Source organism: Talpa occidentalis, unplaced genomic scaffold (genome assembly GCF_014898055.3).
Source record: "Talpa occidentalis isolate TD23 unplaced genomic scaffold, MPIMG_talOcc4v2.1 talOcc4.4, whole genome shotgun sequence".
In the NCBI taxonomy this organism is placed as follows: Eukaryota; Metazoa; Chordata; class Mammalia; order Eulipotyphla; family Talpidae; genus Talpa; species Talpa occidentalis.
The window spans coordinates 12,108,383-12,130,803 of record NW_023604295.1 but is presented as its reverse complement, the minus strand read 5'-3'; the positions used below and the strand labels follow the sequence as shown (position 1 = coordinate 12,130,803).

General features: G+C 42.3%; 1 long non-coding RNA gene across 1 annotated transcript in view; it reads left to right on the top strand.

Annotated features, from left to right (window-relative positions):
* The first annotated feature begins 4,440 nt into the window (after positions 1–4,440).
* The window catches only part of LOC129146711 (uncharacterized), a 71,988-nt gene continuing 54,007 nt past the window's right edge, over positions 4,441–22,421 (top strand). The window contains exon 1 of the long non-coding RNA XR_008553768.1: positions 4,441–4,636. This is a non-coding gene — a long non-coding RNA (uncharacterized LOC129146711). The remainder of the gene's footprint in view (positions 4,637–22,421) is intronic.

Sequence of the window (22,421 nt, the reverse complement as noted above, 5' to 3'; positions counted from 1 at the left end):
TAAAGTTAAGGAAATGTAAGTTTGCAGAATTTTCACATAGGGATGTGGCTGTTATGTTATCAGAATTCTTAGGCCTCCATCTCAAAATCCTGAAATTCTTTAATTCAGTCTTATAGTCTTTTTAGATCCATTAGTTCTGATTGTAATTTTCTCTTTTTTTTGTTTTCATTTTTATTCCTGCTTTATAGCATCCATTGTAATTATGAGTTCCATCACCATGGTTGTGACTACTACCTTGAACTCCTTCTCAGGCATCATCAACAGCTCTGCTGGATTGAGATTCTCATGATTTTTTTTTTGTCCAGTATTTGTGATATATTTTGTTCCTTCATTTTTAGTTTTAATGGATTAGCTGCAATTTACTTACAAATATATGGAATAGATAAACCCGAGGCCTTCGTTCTGCTGCAGTCTTACTGATCTTGAGGAGGGGATCACTGTGGGTCCCCACCACACACTTCTGGGACCCACCACATAGAAGGAAGCTTGAATCCCTAATGATCAGTGGAGGTGACCCTCAGTGCCCGAATCCTGGGTTCCTCTCTACCTAATAACCTTTGCCAGGACCAGGTCTCCAGTTCCAACAGATTTGGAGATTGCAAACTCTTAACTCCTTGTGGGGTAAATCAATTCATCGGGCTTTTTCATGCCCTCTGGCTAGTAGCCTCTATGACCAGTACCTGAGGTACCTCCTCCCATGACCACAGATACCTGGGACCAGGGAGTGTGGGAGTGCGCATGCGTTAGTGTGCAGCCCTGGGCCTCAAAAGGAGTGGCTAAAGGGCAGCATCCCGCTGGGGAGAGCAGCTGTTCAAGTTGCTGTCTTCTTGCTGGCTGTTTTCCCTTGTTCACTAAGAACCTGCGAAGATGATGTCAAGGGCTCCAAAATTCTCTTTTAAGCTGCTGGAGCCAAGGGTGAACCTAGCTGGACTGGGGTGGCTCATAACACTCCTGAAATTATGAATCATCATAACTGAAGGTGGAGTGTGGCACAGTAGAGGCAGGGAAATGAGAAGTGTAACATTTCACTAAACCTGGAGTGAAATGAGAGTCTGAACTAAAACAATGGCAGTGGAGGTGGTGATGGGGGAAGATGAGCTTGAGGACACTGAAGGAAATAGAGTGGTGACTTAACTAAATGTTAGTGGATATTAGGTTACTGGAAGAGCAAGTAAACATTCAAATGTCTCTGAGGTTGATGATCATGGGTGGAAGATAAGGCTGTTCACAGATATACAGAAATATCAGGATTGGAAGGGGCTAGAAGACAGCTGTTAGCACCTAAACCTGCATATTAACCCTGATCTATAAATAGACTCAATAGCTCAGACAGCTTAAGATAGTCATGGAAACATACTCTGGTAGATTTAAGGGAAGATCCTGCAAGAAGGAGTTGAAAGGGCACAGAAGGAGACATAGGAATAATACTGGGTGTGACCCCAGATAGAGAGGAGGAGGGATTCCAGTTTGAGATATTCTGCAGTGGAGAATACAAGAACAATCGAGAGAATAGGAATATACCAATTTGTTTCATGACATCTGGGTCTACGTAGCCAAAGAAATCTACTAGATTTAAGGAAGCTGAATCCCTCAGGCAGATGGAGTAGATGGCAATAGAGATTGAAGCAGCCAAGAGTAACAAAGGGGGCGGGGCGGGGGGCTATGGCAAGAGGGGGCCCTTGGGAAGGATCACGGGTGAGGGGTGTAGGGTAAGGAAAATGAATCAGGCTTTTCTGCCCTCCCGCCATCAGGATAGATGATGGATCCTTGCGGTCCTGAATGCATGCCTGATGGCGGGCACCTGGAGTAGGGTGTGGGCATAGGTAGATGGGATTCACCTGGGCTAAGACGGGGTTTTTAAGGGCGGCGTCATGGGGACCCCAGCAGAAGCCAAGAACAAACAGAAGCCGAGAGAAGAAGAGAGAATACGAGAGAAGGCCGGAGAGCCCAGATAGAGTGAAGACTTGCTGGCGGCTGGGAGGCCTGCCAGCCTCCTGGCCCCCCAGCACCCCTGCCTGCTATGTACCAGGTAAATCCCAATAAAAGCCTGCAAAAGCCACTGAGGACTCTTATTCCTCCTTTACCCAGTCTGCTGGATCAGAAAACCTGCACTGTGGCCTGTCCTGACTCTACAGGGGGCTTGTGGAGGTTATTTGGGAGGAGATGGACTCCAAGGAAACGGTGAAAGATTTAGAAAGTTCAGAAACAGATTGACTTGTTTCAAGTTGGTGTGTGAGGCAGGAGAGAGATGCTACTTATAAATATTCTTTAGCTTTATTTAGTCATGCACCTGTACAAATACTATTAACTTGCTGAGTCTAAATTAGTCTAAAATAGTTGCTTTGTAAATTTCCATCTTTACCTCTCTTTTTCTCTACCTTTGAAACCACAGGAGCTTGGAGAATATAAATTTCGATTTTTAACTTGACACCAGTGCATTTTTTCCTAGTAAGTGTTAACACTGTGGCTAGAGGAAGACTTTGAGCTGTTGGGCATGTCTGTTTGACAGACTGCTGTATTTAGAGGTGTCAACAATGTCAAACTTTCTATCTCCCCAAATCTTGATCCTTACCCTTGGGAACAGACTGCATCCTCAATTCCAATTTAGTTCCCCTTGACCACAAGATTAAACAGTGTCATATTTCAGGTGTTTCAATACAAAAATCAGAAAGCTTCCTTAACGAGAGTAAGGGGCACAGGCATTTATAATCATATAGAGATCATGGCAAACATTTTCTTCATCTTTCTGTGCAAAAGTAAAGATTTCAAGTAAATTAAATTTTGTTGACTTCAGCAGCATGATTGCAGGGGGGGTGAGAGGGTGTTGGATGTTGTGGGGAGTACAGTGGGTGGGGAGAAGCTTCCTCAGATGGAGTTAGCTTATCTCAGAAACTGAGGAGATTGGTAATGTTGAATTCCTGTGGGCTCCACCTTTGGGTACTTGCATATAGGCTGCAACTTTTCCCAAGGACGAGTGAGACAGTCTGCAATTCTTCACATCTAAGTGCCAGTAACTTTACCCTGAGGCCTGGAACCAAAGGCATTTACTTATTCTGCCAGGGGATTCTACAGGCCTTCTCTGGAACCCGTGGTTGTTTCAGTGAGAGCTTAACCCCAGGTATCCTTGAAAGTTCAGGGACTCAAGAAAGTCTCCAAGCTGGCTGCTGTGGCTACTCAGTGCTAGTCAAAAAGCTGCCACGACTGAGCTGACACCTCCAGGATCATCACTGATGGGATCCTAGCTCAATTTGGCAAAAGTTTGACCAGCTGCAGTGAGTTGTTTGTTACATGAGAGTTGAGTCTGGCCTGTCCTGCTCTCCCAACAAATCCTGGGTAGCAAATACTGGCACCACAGTGACTGATTACTAAGAAAATACAACAGAAATTTATATTATTTTATCTATAAATTACTTTTCCACATGTGACCCTATTTGATGCTCATAACAACTTCAAGCAGAAGGCACTCATCATTGCTAATTTAGAGAAGACAACTTGGGATGCCTAAGTGCTGGACTTGAAGTCACAGCCAGCACTTGGGTGAGGAGAAGGTGGGGCTTGTTTCTTGTCCTGCATGACCTTGCTCTGTCTGCCCTTACTCCTTCCTTGGTGTCAGGAATCTCTGACAGTAAAGTCAGGAGGTTCCTAGGTTAGCAGTTCCAGGGCAAAGACAGTTTAGAAGTGGCTGGATAGTGGGATAAGCATTGATCGGCCTTGTGGTCTAATGTAATAATAGCACTGTAGGGTGAATGAGTTCATCAGGCTTTATGTAGCACTAGCCTTGATCATGTTGATGCAGAAGGCATCTGGGAGCATGAACAAGGGGGCACGGCTCCTGATTGTGCACACCTGAGCCTAGAGGTGGGGCTGAAAGCTGGGGGCAAGTAGTCTGAGTACAGAAAAGGCGAGACCACGAGACAACGTGAGTAGAGAGAACGCCAGAGAGAGCCCAGAGAATGAATATTAAGATTTGTGAGGGGGCTGGGAGGTTCAGTTGCCTGCCTGCCCCCCAGTGCCCCCTGCTAGGCCTGTGCCTGTGTAGGGTAAGGAAAAATGTCAGGCTTTTCTGCCCTCCCACCATCAGGATAAATGATGGATCCTTGCGGTCCTGAATGCATGCCTGATGGCGGGCACCTGGAATAGGGTGTGGGCAGAGGTAGATGGGATTCACCTGGGCTGAGACTGGGCTTTTAAGGGCGGAGTCACGTGGACACCAGCAAACGCAGAAAGAGAAGCCGAGAGAGAAGCAAAGAAGCAGAAGCAGAGATCACCGGAGAGCCCAGATAGAGTGAGGACTTGCTGGGGGCTGGGAGGCCTGCCAGCCTCCCGGTCCCCCAGCACCCTTGCCTGCTGTGTACTGGGTAAATCCCAATAAAAGACCTGCAAAAAACCACTGAGGACTCTGACTCCTCCCTTACCCAGTCTGCATGGGATCCTAGAAAACCTGCACATTGGTCTTCCTGCCCCTTGCAGTCTGCCTCCTCACATGCCAGCCTCCCTACCTGCTGCGCCTGTGGACCTGGTTCCCTGAGAGAGAATTAAAGTCTAAAAAATTCAGAGGGCTCCGGGACTCTCCTTTATCCATCTGCCAGAAGGATTGTGATCCTGCCCTGTGCCTGCTGGCACTACAACCCAAAAGGTACAAACTTCCCTTTTATTTATAAAACAATAATCCCTTGGAAATGATGCATAGCCTGGTAAATACAGTTAATAATACTGTAGTGTATACTTTAGAGAAGCTAAGAGAGTAAATCTTAAAAGTTGTCATCAGGAAAAAAATTGCATAAATATACATGGTGACAGATGTTAATTAGACTTGTGATCATTGTGCAAGAGATAACACTTATCAAATCATTAAGATGTACACCTGAAACTAACAATGTTTGTCAATTACATCTCAATGAAAAAAGAAAATGCCCGATGGGATACCATCTCACACCCTCTAGGATGGCTGCCATCAAAAAAACCCAGAAAATAGGGCCTCCCCTGTGGCGCAGTGGTTGAGCGCTGGGTTGAGAAGCTGCCCACGGCCTCTGTGGCGCCGGTTCGATCCCCAGCTGCTCCCCGGCCACCGGAGGAGGGTCCCGCAAGGCGCGCAGATCTCTCCTGCCGCCCACTGCTCCCCTCAGCAGTGTACTTCGGTCCTTCTGCCTGCTCTGCTCCCCGCTCTGGCTCTGGTGAATTCTCTCACTCTCCCGCGCTTCTGACTGTACCCAGTGCTTGTATAAATAAATAGGTAAATCTTAAAAAACAAACAAAAAAACCAGAAAATAACAAGTGCTGATGAGGATGTGGAGAAAATAAAATCTGTTCACTATGGGAGTGCAGAATGATCCGGTCACTGTGGGGAGCAGTGTGGTGTTTCCTCAAAAAATTAAAAATAGTTGTCATACGATACAGAAATTCCTCTTCTGGGTATATATCCAAATTAATTGAGTCTCAGAGATATTTGCAAACCTGTGCCCATAGCGGCTTTATTCACAGTAGCCAAAAGGTAGAAGCTACCAAAGTAAATAGCCATGGATATATGGATGGATGAACAAAACATGGTATTTACATAGAATGGAATATTCTTTAACTTAGAAAAAGCAAGGAAATCTGACACATGCTACAACATGGACAAATTTTGGGAATATTATATGAAGTGATCAAAATGAGTCATAAAAAGACAGTGTATGGGGCCTCCTCTGGTGGCGCAGTGGTTGAGCTCTGGGCTGTGAGGCTGCCCGCAGTCTCTGCAGCCCCGGTTCGATCCCTGGCCGCTGGGAGGGTCCCACAAAAAAAAAAAAAAAGTGCATGGTCCCACTCCTATGAGGTATCTTCAAGTCAAATTCATAGAAGCAGAAAGCAGAATAACCGTTAACAGGGGCTGTGGAGAAAAGTGTGGGGAGTGGTTTAATGACTGCAGAGTTTCAGTCTTGAAAGATGAAAGATTTCTGGAGGTGGGTTGCTCTTAAAATGCTGCTGAGCAGGATATTTAAAAATGGTTAATGAGGTAAATGGTATGTTTTGTGTATTTTATTGCAATTGGTGAAAAAGGGTTTCGTGGGAGTAACACATGCTGCGAGGACAGGGAAAGAAGAAGACTGGGCAGGGACTCTCAGACTGGCTCGCAGAGGCCTAACGCCCCAACAGCGGCTCAGGCGCAGATTGCCAACTGGAGGGGTAGAGGGGGCTGCAGAGGCCTTTATCTTCCTAGACCTTGGGTTACATGACTTTGGCTACCATGGCCTTGCCTGATCATTGTTTGGGGGTTACCCTGAGATCAGCAGGAAGTCAGCTTTAAAGGGGTGGGGGGATCCTAAAAGCCCTAACAGAGGCTGTTAGCCAGGCACCCTCCTCTGAGAGCCAGGCAGCAATTCCTTCTTTGACACCGAATCTAAGCGACTCATCCCCATGTCTGCAATGTGGGAATAAGAGGAATGAATTTTATTTTCTTTTAGTTTGCATTTCAGTGTATCCCACATTTCTAACAATGAATAAGATGCTTTTTAATTAACAAAGAAATATGTTATATGGCAACCAGTATCCTTAACTACTGAGCAATTAGTTTGTTATTAAATATCTGTTTTAGCTCCATGCATGTTTACTGCATAAACACATCCTGTCATAATAAATCAAGGGGTTATTAGCTGCCTCATGGAGCCAAAAAAAGAAAAAAAAGATTGTTCTACCATGTCAGTTGATGCTTGTCTGTCTGACATGGGTATATGAAATGGATGTTAACTTAAAGTACTGTCTACTTCAGTTTAATCCTGCATCTCTACCACAGTATAAAAGGTATTCAAATGGATTACTGCAGCGATACTAACCCATAGAAAGCAGCATTTCACCTCTGTTGAAACAGTGGACTTCTGGTGACAGGTTTAAGGCAGAGATGGAGACTTCCTTTTGGGCAAAGTAGAAACAGATAGTCAGCCCGGGATTATCACCCAGTCACATTGGTGAAAAAACTTGTCAGATCCTCACATGAAAGGGAGCTTCTAAGAATAAGATGCAAGCACAGTCATCAGAATGGTGGCTCTTTAAACTTTAAATTATTTATGGCGGATGTACCTGCATCCTGGGAAGGCTGTGTCAAGAGGTCTTCATTCACAAAAGAATAAAAATTTCCTAATTTCAATGAGGGGAAGAGGAGCATGAAAATTATACAGAGAATTATAGACCCAAAAGCTGAGAGAAAGCAGGCCTATGAGCTTTTTACATCTGCCAGGGATAACTGCATTGAAGTATTGGGATTTCACCCATGCAAAATTACTTGAATAAAAAATTACTTTCTCCTACAAACACACAAAATAGACGATCGATAAACTGCCAGAAGATAGAAAACACTGAGTAATCACATGTATCCAGCCGAAGTGGTTGCTGCTGTATCCTTCTGAGACCAGGGCCCTGTCTAATTAAGCAACTACAGTGATTTATGGACTTTAACATTTACTTTAAGAGTGGAATTTGAGGGGCAAATCTGTCTTGCTAGACTTTACCTGTTCAAATAGGAATAAGTCACTACTGGTGAAACTCAATAAAATTTCCAGTTAACGACTCACCTGGGTTTCCATAAGGCTAAACTCATCACAAATCTTAAAACCTGACAAGATTTTCCAGTTCCCTTAACTTGGGGGAGGGCTAGGAGGGTTATTATGTTGGTTCTGATCTTGTTTTTGTATTGTGTGCGTTCAAGAAATGTTTTTCATGTGGGTCACATGCCACTAGGTACTGTTCTGAGTGCTCAGGAGAAAGCTGTGAATGAAAGTAAAGTAAAATTTCCATCCTTAGGGAGATAGTTACTGGGGGGGAGAAAAACAATAAATAAAATATATAAATAAAAAAGTTGGTGCTAGAAGACAAGTGACATGACATAAGCAGGAAAGCTGTGCAGGAAAAGAGGATGAGGAGTAGTGCAATTTTAAAATGGCAGAAAGAACCCCAAACCATCGCCCCTCCAACCAAATATAACAGGTAGTTCAGAGATCCAGCGAGCTCTTGAGAGGTGGTTGGAAATGGGACATTCCTTCAAGTCTTCTCAGTCATGTGTGAAGGCCAGACAGGGCTGGCTTTGCTGGGAGGACAATACTCTTGTCCCTTGATGATGGATTCTGGGTATGGAGAGGGGGTGTTTCAATTAAAGGAAGTAATCTAGTACATGTTCCTAGTCTTAGAGAAAAGGAACATGAATAAAATGGAGAATTGATGCAAAGTTTTAAGAGCATTCCTTATCTCTGTTCTATAAAACAAAAATAAAATTAAAATGTAGGGGAATTCCTACCCCTTATCTACCTCTAAGTTGGTTAATTCAGCTTATTTTTCCAGTTTATAGATTTTTTTAGACATTGCTAATCCAAATCACCCATGTAGTTTTGTGAGCACTGCCATTAAGATTTCTAGGCAGAAACCTGATCTATAGGTAACCACAGATATTTTGTTCTTTTATTCCTTGAAACCTGAACTCTCTGGATTTTGTGGCATAAAATCCAATCCAACTAGCATATATTGAGTGTTTTTCGTATGCACAGTAATTGACCTTATCCTCTGGGAAAATCAGAATTCTGAGATGCTTGGTAGCTTAAATGAAACTAAATGTTGCTTTGCACATCTCAGCATTTTCTCCTGCTGAACATTTCCAGATAATATTGGAAAGGCATCCTGAATTTAAATTTTTCTGTAGCAATTAAAATTACAATTGATAATTTGAGAAGTCCTGGATACCGAGAAACCTCACACCTGTGAGCATTACTGTGGGGCAGAACTTATTATATAGTCATAGGTTAAAATCTAGAATATATGAGCAGAGGCCTCCCCCAGCTTCTGTGCATATGTACCTGTTCTTTATTGCTGAGTTCCTGGAACATGTTCTTGTTAACTGTTTACCATTACCTGCTACTCACTCACACACCAACTCTGTTCAGGTGTTGACCCAGTATCCTGCTTAAAAAAAAAATATTTATTTATTTATGCATACAAGAGCTGGGGTGGAGGTCAGAGGTGTGGGGGTGGAGGTCGTGAGAGGATTCACCGGAGACAGAGTAGGGGGTAGAACAGGTGGACTGACTGATGTACACTGCTAAGGGGAGCAGCGGGAGAGGTCTACTGTGCCATGTGGATCAGCTCCCTGGCTGGGGATCGAACTCATGCTGCAGTAGCTGCAGACAGCTTCATAGTGCTAATGCTTAACCCCTTGTGCCACCAGGGAGGCCCTGACCCTATATTTTTCTTGACGATCATTAGGACTGTCAATTCTTAGCCTCCATCTTGATCTCCATGTGATCAATGCATCACCCTCATCTTGTTTTCTTGCCACTTTTGACTTGATCATTTTTTCCATCTTGAAATACTTTCTTCCATTGCCTTCCTGGATGCTGCAGTCTCCAGGTTTTCCAGCTTCTCCCCACATCCTTCCTCATCAGATACTTTGCTCAACCTTTGATCCTCTTTTTTCCTAATTGGCTCTTATTTTTTTTTTGGTGCTCTCACCCAGTCCTGTGGTTTAAAAAATTGCCAATAGGCTGGTGTTTTCCTAACCTTTATTTCTAACCCTGAGTTCTCCCTGAATTGTCCACTCAATTATTCAGTGATTTGACATCATTTAGAAACCTGCTGAGCATCTCAAACCTTCAAGCTTCCAAACTGAGCACTGATTTCTTCCCCTTGCCAGTCTTTCCATTTCAGTAAGTGACACCACCACTTAATCTAGGTACTCAGTCCTACCTGTCATGGTTCTTTCCCTTATACCCAAAATTAGTAAATCCTTTGGTGAGATCACTGAAATACATTTAATCCAACCACTTCCAAGCATTATTACTATTGGTAAGGCCTTTACCTGGATTGCCATCAAAACTCTTGTTAAGACAACATTAATCCAAGTATATTGGAAGATCTAATTGGCTTTATTAACCCATTCCTGAACCTGGCAACATGCTTTCTAGCAAGTAGAAAGGCATTCAGAGCAGGTGTACCAAAGGGCAGGTTTTTATAGACAGAAAGAGGGTGGGACCAGAAGGTAATTAGTAAAGGATAAGAAAGGGTTCCCCATTCTACCAACCCCAAGTTTCTGTGAAGTGCAGCTGATCTCTCCACACAGGACAGGGACCAGATCTGGGTCTTCCTGACCCCACTCCCAGTCCACCAATACAACCCCTTCCTGACAACAGCCAGCTCCACTGAGTCTGGTGTAAAGGGGCCAAGCTTCCCAACTATCAAAGATGACTTTAAATAAAAAAAAGAATAATAAAATCAGGAGTCAAAATCCATCAACTTCAAGCCATTTTTTCTAGCCTTTTTCTACTATGCTCTGCTCTGCTGGGACAAGCTTTATTGGCTTACAGGAGAAAGAGGGGAGGGTGACTAGACACCATTACTAAAAACTCGGCAGAACATTTTCATGCCTTTCTTTTTCCTTTTTTTAAAAGATTTATTTATTTATTTATTTATACAAGCACTGGGTACAGTCAGAAGCACGGGAGGGTGAGAGAATTCACCAGAGCCAGAGCGGGGAACAGAACAGGCAGACTGATGAAGTACACTGCTGAGGGGAGCAGTGGGCGCTGCAGGAGAGGTCTGTGCACCATGTGGGGCGCTCGCTGGTGGCCGGGGATCGAACTGGCGCTGCAGAGGCTACGGGCAGCTTCACAGTCCAGCGCTTAACTGCTGTGCCACCAGGGGAGGCCCATTTTCATGCCTTTCTGATGTGAGCATTTCCCCATCTATTGGGGCTTCTGTCTTTGCCACTCACCCCACAGATTTTCTTGGCCTCTAAATAGAAAGGAGCTATTCTTTAGATCCTTTTATTCACAGGTATCAGATTCTTTTTTTAATCCATGCTGTCTGGCCAGGTCCTTCCCCTTTTTAGGAGCTACTGTTTGCATTTACCATGGAATTCTCATCTGTCACACGATCTTCATTTGTAAATTGTTGTAGTCATTTTTGTTCCACAAAGCTGTAGAGAATTAATCCATCTCCACCTCATCTATTTCTCTGGAGTCATTGGTATCTCGTTCACTCATCCTACAGACCTCTGCATTCTTGTTCTCTGTTTGAAACACATTGACTTCTCTCCCTTGAAAGAAATACCAGGATCCAGAGGAGCAGGCTGAGGGAAGATGTGATTCCTGGCTTGCTGAAACTGTGGACATGGATTGGATGGTCCACGAGAGGCTTGGAGAGAAAGGTGAGATTTCAGTACCTCTGGCAAGTTGTCCTAGGGAGCTCGGGCTCTCACTAACTTATGAGGTTTTTAAATACATTGAAAATGACATAGCATTAAAAAAGGGATTTGTTCATGAAAAGAACAGAAAAGAAGAGAAAAGAGGATCATTTCAGAGAAGTTACCTACCCTTGGGGATGGCAGGAGTTCTCATCAGACAATTAGTGCTAATCAGAAGATTCCAGACACTCCTGGGCAGGGTGGAATCAGCATTTAAATTAAGGAGTAAGTTTCTGTGTGATGACCTGGGGCTTAGCACAACTGACTCCACTTTGGACCTGCTGTTTCCTTTTCAACATGCCTGTAACTCCTCTTCCCTTCTAGCTCTCCTAGAGTCTACTTACATACAGAAAATAAAATGGCATTTCCAAAATGCCCGGCAGATTATGCTTCTTATCTCAGAACCTCCAAGAAATTTTGCATCACAGGGACCAGAAAACACAAAGGCCCACATTATCGGCTCATTTCCAAGCTCTCCAGCTTTCCCAGGCTCCTGGCCCCACTGTTCTCCTTGCTGGTCTTGGGAGCTACTAAATGTTTCTACCCAGATCTTTGTCTTTGCTGTTTCCTTTGGCTACAGTGCTTCTCCTTATGAGATATACAGACCTGCTTTATTAATTGATTTTTTTTAAAAAGATTTATTTTTATTTATTTATGCATAGAACAACTGGTGTGTAATCCAGAGCTGGGGGAGGTGAGAGGATTCACCAGAGACAGAGTAGGTAGCAGACCAGGAAGATCTACTGAAATGCACTGCTGAGGGGAGCAGTGTGTGAGACACGAGAGGTCTGCTGTGCCATGCGGGTCAGCTCCTTGACTGGGATGGAACTCTTCTAGCAGTGGCTGGCAATGGCTTGACAGGCCTGAGATTTTAATCCCTGCTCCACCAGGGAGGCCAAGATCTGCTTTGTTTTATTCAGGTTGTTGGGCAAATGTCCTCTACTCAGAGGATTTCCTGGACCATCTCGTTTGAATAATAACTCCTCACCTCTTGTGACTTGTTCTCTTTCTACCACTTTTTCTTTCTTTTTTGAATGCTATTTTGTTACCTCACATCTTATTTATACTTTGTTTCTACCAATGAAATGTACGTTTTCTGGGGTCAGTCTTAATTTTCTTCCTCTGCTATGGCTGGGGCACTGAGTAAATTTTAAAATCTAGGAAAAATTAGATTGCTGCTGTGAAGTTAGCCAAAGTGTCAACTCTTTCCAGGACAGAGTTTTAAATATTTGACAGATGGCCTGGAGTTGCTATCTTGTTAACTCATTGCTATGATCTAAATGAGTATTTCCAATAAGAAAACAAGCATTTAAAACATTTCATATTTTTATTTTTTAAAAGATTATGTATACAAGAACTGGGGTGTAAGCTAGAGGTATGGGCGTGAGAGGATTCACAGAGAGAGTGGGGAGCAGAATAGGCAGATCTACTGAAATACACAGCTGAGGGGAGCAGCGGGCCAGGCAGGAGAGGTCTGCTGTGCCATGTGGGTAGCTCCCTGGCTGGCTGGGGATCAAACTCATGCTGCAGTGGCTGGCAATAGCTTGATAGTGCTGTCTTTACCCTCTGTGCTACCAAGGAGGTCCTCATATTTTTATTTTTAAAACTTAAGGTAATGAATCAGATTTGTAGTTAGTACTCAACAAATTAACAAGTGAAAGATGACTACAAGTATATGTGTATGTGTGTGATATACATAGAGATTTTGTCACAAATTACTAAATATTAAGATAATTTCTTATTTTGCCATAACTATGCCTTTAATATTAGAAGACTTCGTTAATGAGGCAAATAAAGTATGTTTCACTTTGCTTCATGTGAATATTAGAATAAGTGGGACATTCTTTTTCTATGACTTAATGAGTTTTGAAAACAAAGAACTTCTATAAAGAAAACTATGAGTGTATCTTAATTAACCAAACACATACATTCTTATAAGTATACTTAATTGTAGTTTGAGATCCATTCATGACAAAAATTGCCTACATTTTTCAAGCTCCCACACATTCATTCTGCTACTTTAAAAATGATATATCTGCAATAAAGATATCCAAATATAAGTAACAATTTATTCAATTTTGGAGTACTGTGTCCTTTCATTCTTGCATTTTTCTGATGTAAATGAATTGCAATTTGACATTCTTGAATGTGTGATTTTGCTCTTCCCTTTCTGAAATGATCCTGTTAAAGTTTGCTTTCTGTTCCTTGCATTTTACATAGAGCAGAACAGGAATTGAATGTGGAGAGAGCAGGGGTTTGGAGAGGACTTGGATTAAGTTGTCAGTCAGTGTGGTTTCCAATCTTCCTTTAACCTCACGTTAGCCAAGTGACCTTGAGCAAATCAACTGCCTGTGCCTTAAAAAGAGGGTGTTCTTGCTTATTTCCCTGAGCAGGATCCCTTCCAGCGCCATCCATGTTGCTGCAAATTCCGTGTGTTTATCTTTTTTGAATGCTGAGTAATATTCCATGGTGTACTTTTGGGCATTTGGGCTGTTTCCAAAGCTTAGCTATTGTAAATAGTGCTGCTATAAACATAGGGGTGCAGGTGCTCTTTGGAAAGAAAAAGAAAAATACCGGATGGTCTCACTCATAGCAGGAATCTAGAAAACTTAAATAAGGGACCAGGAAAATGAATAACTATAAGAAAGTGAAAATCAAAATCAACAAAAAACTATGAACCAGAGGCACTCTATGGGGGGTAGGGGGCGGGAGGGGAGGGATTGGGGTCAAAATAAGGGGGTTGCAATTTTATGGGGAATATAAAAATAAAATTTATTATTAAAAAAATAATAAAATAAAATAAAATAAAAAAAGAGGGTGTTCTTGGGCTTCCCTGGTGGCATGAGTCGTTAAGACGCAACCTGTGAAGCTATCTGCAGCCACTGAAGCACAAGGGGGGAGCTACCCACATGCACAGCAGACTTCTCCTGACTCTCCCGCTGTTCCCCTGAACAGTATATTTCAGTTAGTCTGCCTGTTCTGTTCCCCAGTCTGTCTCTGGTGACTCCTCTCACCCCCCACACCTCTGGCCTGTACCCCAGCTCTTGTATGCATAAAAATGAATAAATCTTTTAAAAAAAAAAGAGGGTGTCCTTGTTGGGCTCTGAGAGGGCTCTTTGCAAGTCTCTGGGTTCATGGAGTTCCTAACAACTCATTCCAAGTGAGATTTTCAGCCACTGACGTGTACCCCTCATGAACCTGTCAATGTTCCTCTCCACTGAGAACAAAGCCCCATGGTTTAAAACCATCTGAACACTAAATTTGTGCTACTCTTTCATTACCTCAACATTAACTGTATTCATATCTTTGTATTTAAAAAATAAGTCAATTCTTATCGGATCACTTGGCTTTGCCAGATGTAAGCAGCGTTCAATAAGAGTTGGTTAATTTCACGCATGAGGATGAATAGAACAAATGGTGTTTTTTTGCTGAGTTTAATATGCTGGGTTTAAAGAGTGCAGAGCAAAATCTTGTCCTTATAGCATACAACTGTTTTCAGAGAATTGCAAAGTTCTACTCTAAAATACATATATTCCCTCTCAAAATTTTCATCTTTGTTCAACTTTCCTAAAATTAACTATATTGAAGTATTACAAAGGCTTGTAATTATAAGTTGTGACAAATGTATAAGCCATATGCTATAGATAGAACTGTGCCCCCCAAAAGGTTATGTTGAAGTGCTAATCCTCAGCTCCTCAGAATGTGACCTTATTTGGAAAAGGGTCTTTACGGAAGTGACTGGGTTAAATTAGGTGATCAGACAGGTCCTAATCCAATACAACTATTAGCTTATAAAATGGGCGAATTAGGCCAAGGACATGCACACAAGGAAACTGCCAGGTGAAGACAAGAGTTGCACCTCCACAAGTCAAGCAACTGCCAGAAGCTAGGGGAGAGGATGGATTCAGATGCTTCTCTTATGCCTACAGAAGAAACAAGCCCCCTCTAACTCCTTGATCTCAGACTGCCACTGTGAGACAATTCCTGTTGTATAAACTACTCTATTTGTAATGCTTTGTTATCCAGCTTAGCAAATGGAAATATCACCCAACCATCACTTCAAGGAAGACATAGACCATTCCCACTGTTCTAGAACATTCCCTGGTCTTTCCTTTTTAGTCTCCACTCTGCTACTTTCAGATCTGATGTCTGTCACTACAGTTTAGTTCCGACTGTTCTAAAACTTCATATAAATAGGACCATGCATACTCTTCTGTTGTGTCTGGCTTCTTCCACTCAGCATACTCTTTTGAGATTTATCCATGTTTTTGTAGTGTGAGTAGCTCATTCCTCCATCAAGTAGTGTTCTATAGCCTCCTTTCCCCAAGTTGTTACAGCTCAGCAGATAATAAATATGAGTCTATTTTTGGACTCTGTTCTCCAAGCTATTTTGAAACATTATTTTATATGTTCTGCTACTCTAAGAAAAACAAGAGAAATAATTAGTAGGCTATTGAAATAAATGATTACTGAAATGCAACTCCAATCCTAAATGTAGTAAAATGCAGTAAGTTGGTCCATCACTAAAATTAATATAATCAACACATGCGATTGAAGAGAAACAAATGGTGCCATCAAAAGGGTCATTCAATGGTACCATTTTACCTGTCATGTAAAGTCCAAATATTTGAAAGCATTGACATGCACCTTCTATGGGAAGCACTCCTTTTGACTCATCTTTCTCCATTCTTGTGTGCTACCTAAACTCCTCTGCTCCATGACCTGCTCTGCCTAAGAACTGAAAGTGAATCTGTTAAATATGGATGCAATCTCATGAGACTTATCGTTGACATTTTTTTCACTTGCATTCAGATTATAATGTCTCCTCCAAAAGTTGCTATAGAAATTCCTTAACCTATAGGTGGCACTAGATCCTGATATTGTATGTTGATTTCATATTCTCTAGCACATTATGCTGGAGATAAATGTGTCATTCTTCAACCTGTCCTCTATACCTGCATTTATTTGTGACTTTTTCATTTGGAATGGTCTTTCCCCTGTTACTACAGGACCTTAAATGGATTTCTATTTCTTCTACAAAAGACCAGTCCCACTTGGTCTACTACCCCACAAACTCTGAAGAACACATGAGGGATGCTCTGTAGTTATTTGTTGAAAGAACAAAAGAAACCAACAAACACATCAGTATGTTAGAATTTAGATTTGGGGTGGTTTTCCTCCCTACCTCCTAAGTTCTATGAGGAAAAACAGAGAAGGATTTTTAAACAAAAGGCCAATCTTCAGGTTTCAAAGCATATGGAAATTTGAGAATGACATTTTGAGTTTATTGGAAAAAAAATACACTCTGGTAGAGTTTACAAATACGCTGTGACTGAAGAGAAAGGGTTAAGACATAGTCTACTGGATTTGTCGCCTGCAGGCTCTGGAGATATGATGTCAGTCTAAAAGCAACAGGGAGCTGGAGAGGCCTTTAAACAGAGAAATCTGATGAGAATGGAAGGCAGGAGTGGATGAAGGAAAAGTCAAAAGAAGGAACCAGGTAAAAGTGTGCTGCAGGAGTCCCAACTGTGAGGATTTGGAACAGGGAAATAGCAAGAGAAGAGGGAGGGTCCAGAATAGAAATATATTTCTAAGATAGTTTTAGTGGGCAGTTAGTTGGATAAAGGGGATGAGGAGAGGTAGGATTCCAGAATAGCTTATCCTGTGGGCAGCTAGAACAAAATGCCATAGACCAAGTGGTTTATAAATAAGAGAAATTTGTCATAGTTTGTAGAGGATGAAAAGTCCAAGATCAAGGTGCTGGCGTAGCCAGTGGTTGCTGAAGGTCACAGACACTGTCTTCCTGCTGTGTCCTCATCAGGTGCAAGACTCCAGGGCCTTTCTCATAGGACACTAATCTCATCCAGGGAGGCTCCACCCACATGACCTGATCATTCCCTAGGCCCTCCCAAATACCATCAACATAGGACTGAGGTTTCAACATAGGAATTTTTGGGGGGGTGGGGGAAACCTAAATATTCCATCACACAGGGCAACTTAGAATTCTAAATTAAAACATTGTATTTCCAAATCTCCAATAATACTCTATTTTCTCCTGACTACCTTTTTTTTTTTTATTAGATTGTAGAGAAAGCCATAAGGCTAGAACAGTGGCTTCAGAATTTGTCTCCATTAGATGGAGACTTTGATAAATTATAGACATTGCTGCTGTGTTATGTAGACACTTTTAAAGTCTATTTTAATAGCATCTCTTAGTATAAAACTTTAAATTCCATCTACAACAAGGCTTACTTGGCTGAAAATCAAGCAAATGAAGGGAGAACAAAGTAAAATGCACAATGTGAGGAGGAGAGGAAGGAAAACAAAGGAAGAGCTGATGGAAACGTCTCGGTGCTACTGAGCTGATACTTGAGCTGATGGTGGTCTGCTCGTGATTAGTATGCGGACATTATCTAACAATTGCTCTTCATACATAGCACTTCGGAAAGTCTGAAATTCCAAATTACTTTTGGCTTCTCTGCTCATCATATTTTACTAGGATTGGAAAACTGTTCAGTCTGAAAGTAGCATATTCCTTGTATATTTAGGCAGAGAAGTATGGAAGAAATGAAATAGAAATGCAATAAAAATAAAAATATCATGTTAGTCTCATAGTCATAGTTGAAGGACACAGGTGCAACGCCTTGCACTCATTACCTTTTGCTTTACTCGCTTTAGATTCATGGCCAGACTATGAAGGCCATAGCTTCACCCTCACTTTACAGATTAAAAATTTGAGTCTTTAAACATTTAGGTAACTGTTAAATTATATGATTTATGGCACATCCTTATCTTGACTGTCGGTTTCTTAACTCTTGATGCAAAAAACTCAATGTGATTGTTGTGTGTGTGTGTGTGTGTGTGTGTGTGAGAAGCCATAGGAGGATGAATAGAGAAATAGTCAATCCTTTTCTAAATTGATCGCCCCTCCTGGACCACACCCCACACACCTCAGGTTCTGTGATGGAGGTGAGAGAGCCACTATGCAGAGTGAAGCTGGCTAAATTCCATCATCCTGTGCATGCTTGTGAATTGTCAGTAGGTACTGGTTGCTGGGAATATATTTCCTTCCTCCATGGTCTCTAACTGGACAGTCTTGGTTGTATATCAGTTTATTACCTAGATATCTCTGGTTGTTCACTGGAGTGGTGTAACACATCTGATTCTTCCAGCACTTGGAAAGTGATGCTGGCAGCAAAGAAGAAACAACTTTACAATGTGTGCCTTTCATCAAGAGCTTTAATGAATGAATGAATCCATAATGGAAATGCAGATCTACTCCTCCCCAGCTTCCTGGTTTCCCACATGCCAGGTTGCTGAGTCACCTCTGCGCCACCTCTTGGTATCCCCATCTGGCTTTGTCTTGTGCAGACAGAGCTCAGCTTTGCCCTGACTCAGCTGTCTGCTACTCTGACGTGGTGGTTCCCTTTGTCTCTTCCTTCTGCTCTGTGGCCCTTTTCTAGAGTTGCTATAAACGCTGCCTCTTCAGCAGTTCCTAGTTCCGGTAACTCTTGGCTTTCTGCCTCTCTACAGATCCTTGATTTACCTCTATATCCACCTGATGTTCTACCCCAGACTTCCCAGCCCATACATATGGCCTTCCTTATTCATCAGGTAACAAGTACAGATTTTTTTGCTCTATTTAACTTAACATTCCCCCTTTTGTGAGGCACTTGGGTCCTGTCCTCTGACACTGCTCTGGGGCAAAGTGTCAGTGGCTACTACTTACTAAGGACTTATTCTTTCCTCCCACATCTGACTTTATAATTTTTAAAAGATTTACTTGTTAATGCACACAAGACTTGGGGTGTAGGCCAGAGGCATGGGGGTAGGGTGAGAGGATTCACCAGAGACAGAGTGGGGAGCTGAACTGGTGGATCTACTGACATACACTGCTGAGAGGAGCAGGGGGTAAGACAGGAGAGGTCTGCTGCACCAAGTGGGTCAGCTCCTTGGCTAGAGATTGAACTCAGGCCCTCACGGTGATAGCACTGAGACTTAACCCCTAGGCCACCAGGGAGGCACCCTCCACATCTGACCTTTTTGTTTTTTATACAAGAGCTGGGGCACAGGCCAGAGGCCTGGGAGGGTGAGAGGATTCATCAGAGACAGAGTGGGGAACAGAACAGGCAGACTGACGAAATACATTGCTGAGGGGAGCAGCGGGCAAGACAGGAGAGGTCTGCTCGCCATGTGGGTTGCTCCAAGACTGGCAGGGATCGAACCGGCACTGCAGAGGCTGTGTTCAGCTTCACAGCGCTGCGCTCAACTGCCTGTGCCACCAGGGAGGCCAGACATCTGACTTTTTAAAACTACTATTTTTAGGGAGGTAAGGATGAATTACAACACTGTATATGGCTTGGGTGTATAGATATATAGATCTTCAGATGTATAGTACACACTAGCCAGAACACCTAAAGTCCTCCACCATAGTCCTTTGGACCCCCCTCTAACCAGACCACTTTGTTCCCCATGCCCTACCTTTCCTCTCTGGGGCTGCAACTCTTCAGATTTCCAGGGTTTCAGGTCATACCTTAGCTTGGAGTGACTATCTGATTTGCCTAAAGGTGGCAGCATGGTCATCCTCTTAACCCTCTGGCTGAGAGAGGTCTTGGTCTGTCAAAAATTTTTGTGCTCATTTTGCCCAGGACTTAAGGACTGAAGAGCTCCAACAGGAAGTATGATTTAGATTCAAACTCAGAACAGACAGCAGGTCAATTCGTACCCAATATCTTCTGAAGACATAAGTTGAAGATTCTGATTTTTATGTAGAATGCTTTTTCCACGTTAAAATAATATAACACGTGTAAATAAAAAAATTGCATGAAATTCTAGTTGGTGACCGAGTATTTGAAATATTCAGATGGGTTAGCAATCTTAGCCCTTTCTGACTTGATCCTTCCTGTAGCTGTGCTTCAGCAATCTTGATACATAGCTGGTGCCATGGTGGAAGAGGACCAGGGTCTTGGTCATAAGCACCTCTGTTCCACAATAGGCTTCTTCATAAATTAAAGCTGAAGGGGTTGAATATGTGAAATGCCTTATTTGGGATGACAGAGCCATGTGTCAAAGTGGATGAGCTTTAACATAAGTTGAACTGGAATCCCTTACCTTCGATTGAAACTTTCAATAATGCAAGTTAGTGGGAGCCTGGGGAAGCCAGTATTGAGAGGAACCAGGGCTGGTTGCAAAGGTGGGTGATGGTGCTCACAGTGATATTATCCTCTGACTTAATCTAGACCAACCTAAATTCCCTTTCAGGAGTAGATGTGTGTGTGGGGGGGGTGCGGGGGGTTTTAAATAGAAGAGATCCTAGTTTGGGGATATTTGCATAGAACTCTAAGGAGTAGTGGAGTTTATTGTCAGATGGGATGTTGAATTGGTTGGAAAAAGGACTCTGGTCTTCACCTAGGGAAACAAATGGCAGCTAGAGCTTCTAGGTGAGAATGTGGGCAGTGTGGCAAGTCATCAAGATGGGAGACTTGTACTGGGTGGGTTTTTGGATCTAGTACAGGTACACGTTCTCAGTGGCTAAAGAATAGGCCACGGCTCCCCTCAAGTCCTTTAGATGGCAGTGGAGAAATAGAACCAAGACTACTCTAGACTATAGTTCCTTATATATGGTCTTTTGGTTGAGATTGAATCAGTAACTGAATGGAGCTGAATCTTCTGATTGAAAGTACTAATTCTATAGGAGAAAGGAACTGTGGGAAGTGAGGATAGAGTCACTGCTGCAGTGATGTGGTGAGGTAAAGTGACAAGCTGGTCTGGTTTGCCAGAAATGAAGATTCCTGAGACACAGGTCTTTGATTTTTAAAACTGAGACAGTCTTGTTTTAACTGCTGGTCACCCTTTGAGGAAAAGCATTAGATAGTCTTGGTCAAATGCCTCTTCAATTGTTGCTAAGAGTTAAATTAGGAATAAGAGGTCTCTATGTTAATACAAAACAACAAATGTGGGGTTGGTAGTAATTTTGGTGAGAAACCAATATTCATTTGCTTTCTGCTGACGTATTTAATCACCGAATCATAGAATTTCTGAATCGAGAAGGTAATTTGATGTCATTTAATTTCTCATTTTGTGAATGATAAGATGGAGATCTAGGGAGATTAGGTAAATAACCCAATTTTGGGTAGCTAATTAAGAGCATACATTTTCTGAGTCCAAACTCTTTGCTGGGCTTTATTAATTTTTTCTGCATCTATGTTTTGATAACAGTTGTTACTGTTACTGCCAATAGCATGCTACCATTATCATCATCACTGTAGTGTGAGGAAATATAAAACAATGTTATTTAAACTCCAGTTTCTTATGTGGGTTGAAATGAAGAACCCTATGAATGCAAAGAATCTAGCAGGACTCCTTGGCTACTGGACTTCAGAGTCCCTACTGTAAATCTCTGAGATGGATATTTAGCTCTAGGGTCTGTCGGTTTGCTCTTTCCTGCATGTTGTTATTTTGGTTCCTGCCTGGCTATAAGTCACATTTGGGTCTTGCATCCCTGCACTTGGAAAAGAAATAGAGTATTGCACAATGGCCAAAGCTTCGACCCCGTATCCTGTTACAAGAGAATCCCATACCTGCACAGTGAGTGAAAATGACAAATGACTCTAAGCTTCAGTGTTGAAAGGAACTAATCGATTTCAACTGGAGGGTCAGCCTGTCATTTTTTTATTCCATATACTATCAGCTCTATCATGTCTAACATGGCCAAAGTAGCTCCTGGGGGGATTGTCTGCTACTGGGAGTCACAGACAGAATGGTTGAACACCTCCATGGATACGACATGCTCATACTTGAAAGGTGCTTCAAGTGAGTGTTGGAGAAAAAACAATTCAGATTCTTCACTCCTTAAAATTTATTCCAGAAGACTATCCTTGAAATAGCTCTATGAGACTTCACCTGGTCCTATCTAAGCCTGAACTGAGGATAAATTAAATCTGGTGAGAAGTTGAAAATACAAATCAAATTCATGTTTTGGCTCTTGAACGTATCAAATTACCAAGTGACAATTTAAAGTATTAAATATCACTAATGTTTTTGTTTTTATTTACATGACATCACAAATTAAACTTGGTTGAACTGGCTGGTTTCTTTGCCCAGACACAGTCTTAACTATTTTGAAATTGAGTGGACACTATTTTTGCTGGGGAAAAAAAAATCTCATTGTTCCATGGAAAACTACAGAATTTGGGGATAGGGAAGAAAGAAAATTGTTGTTACC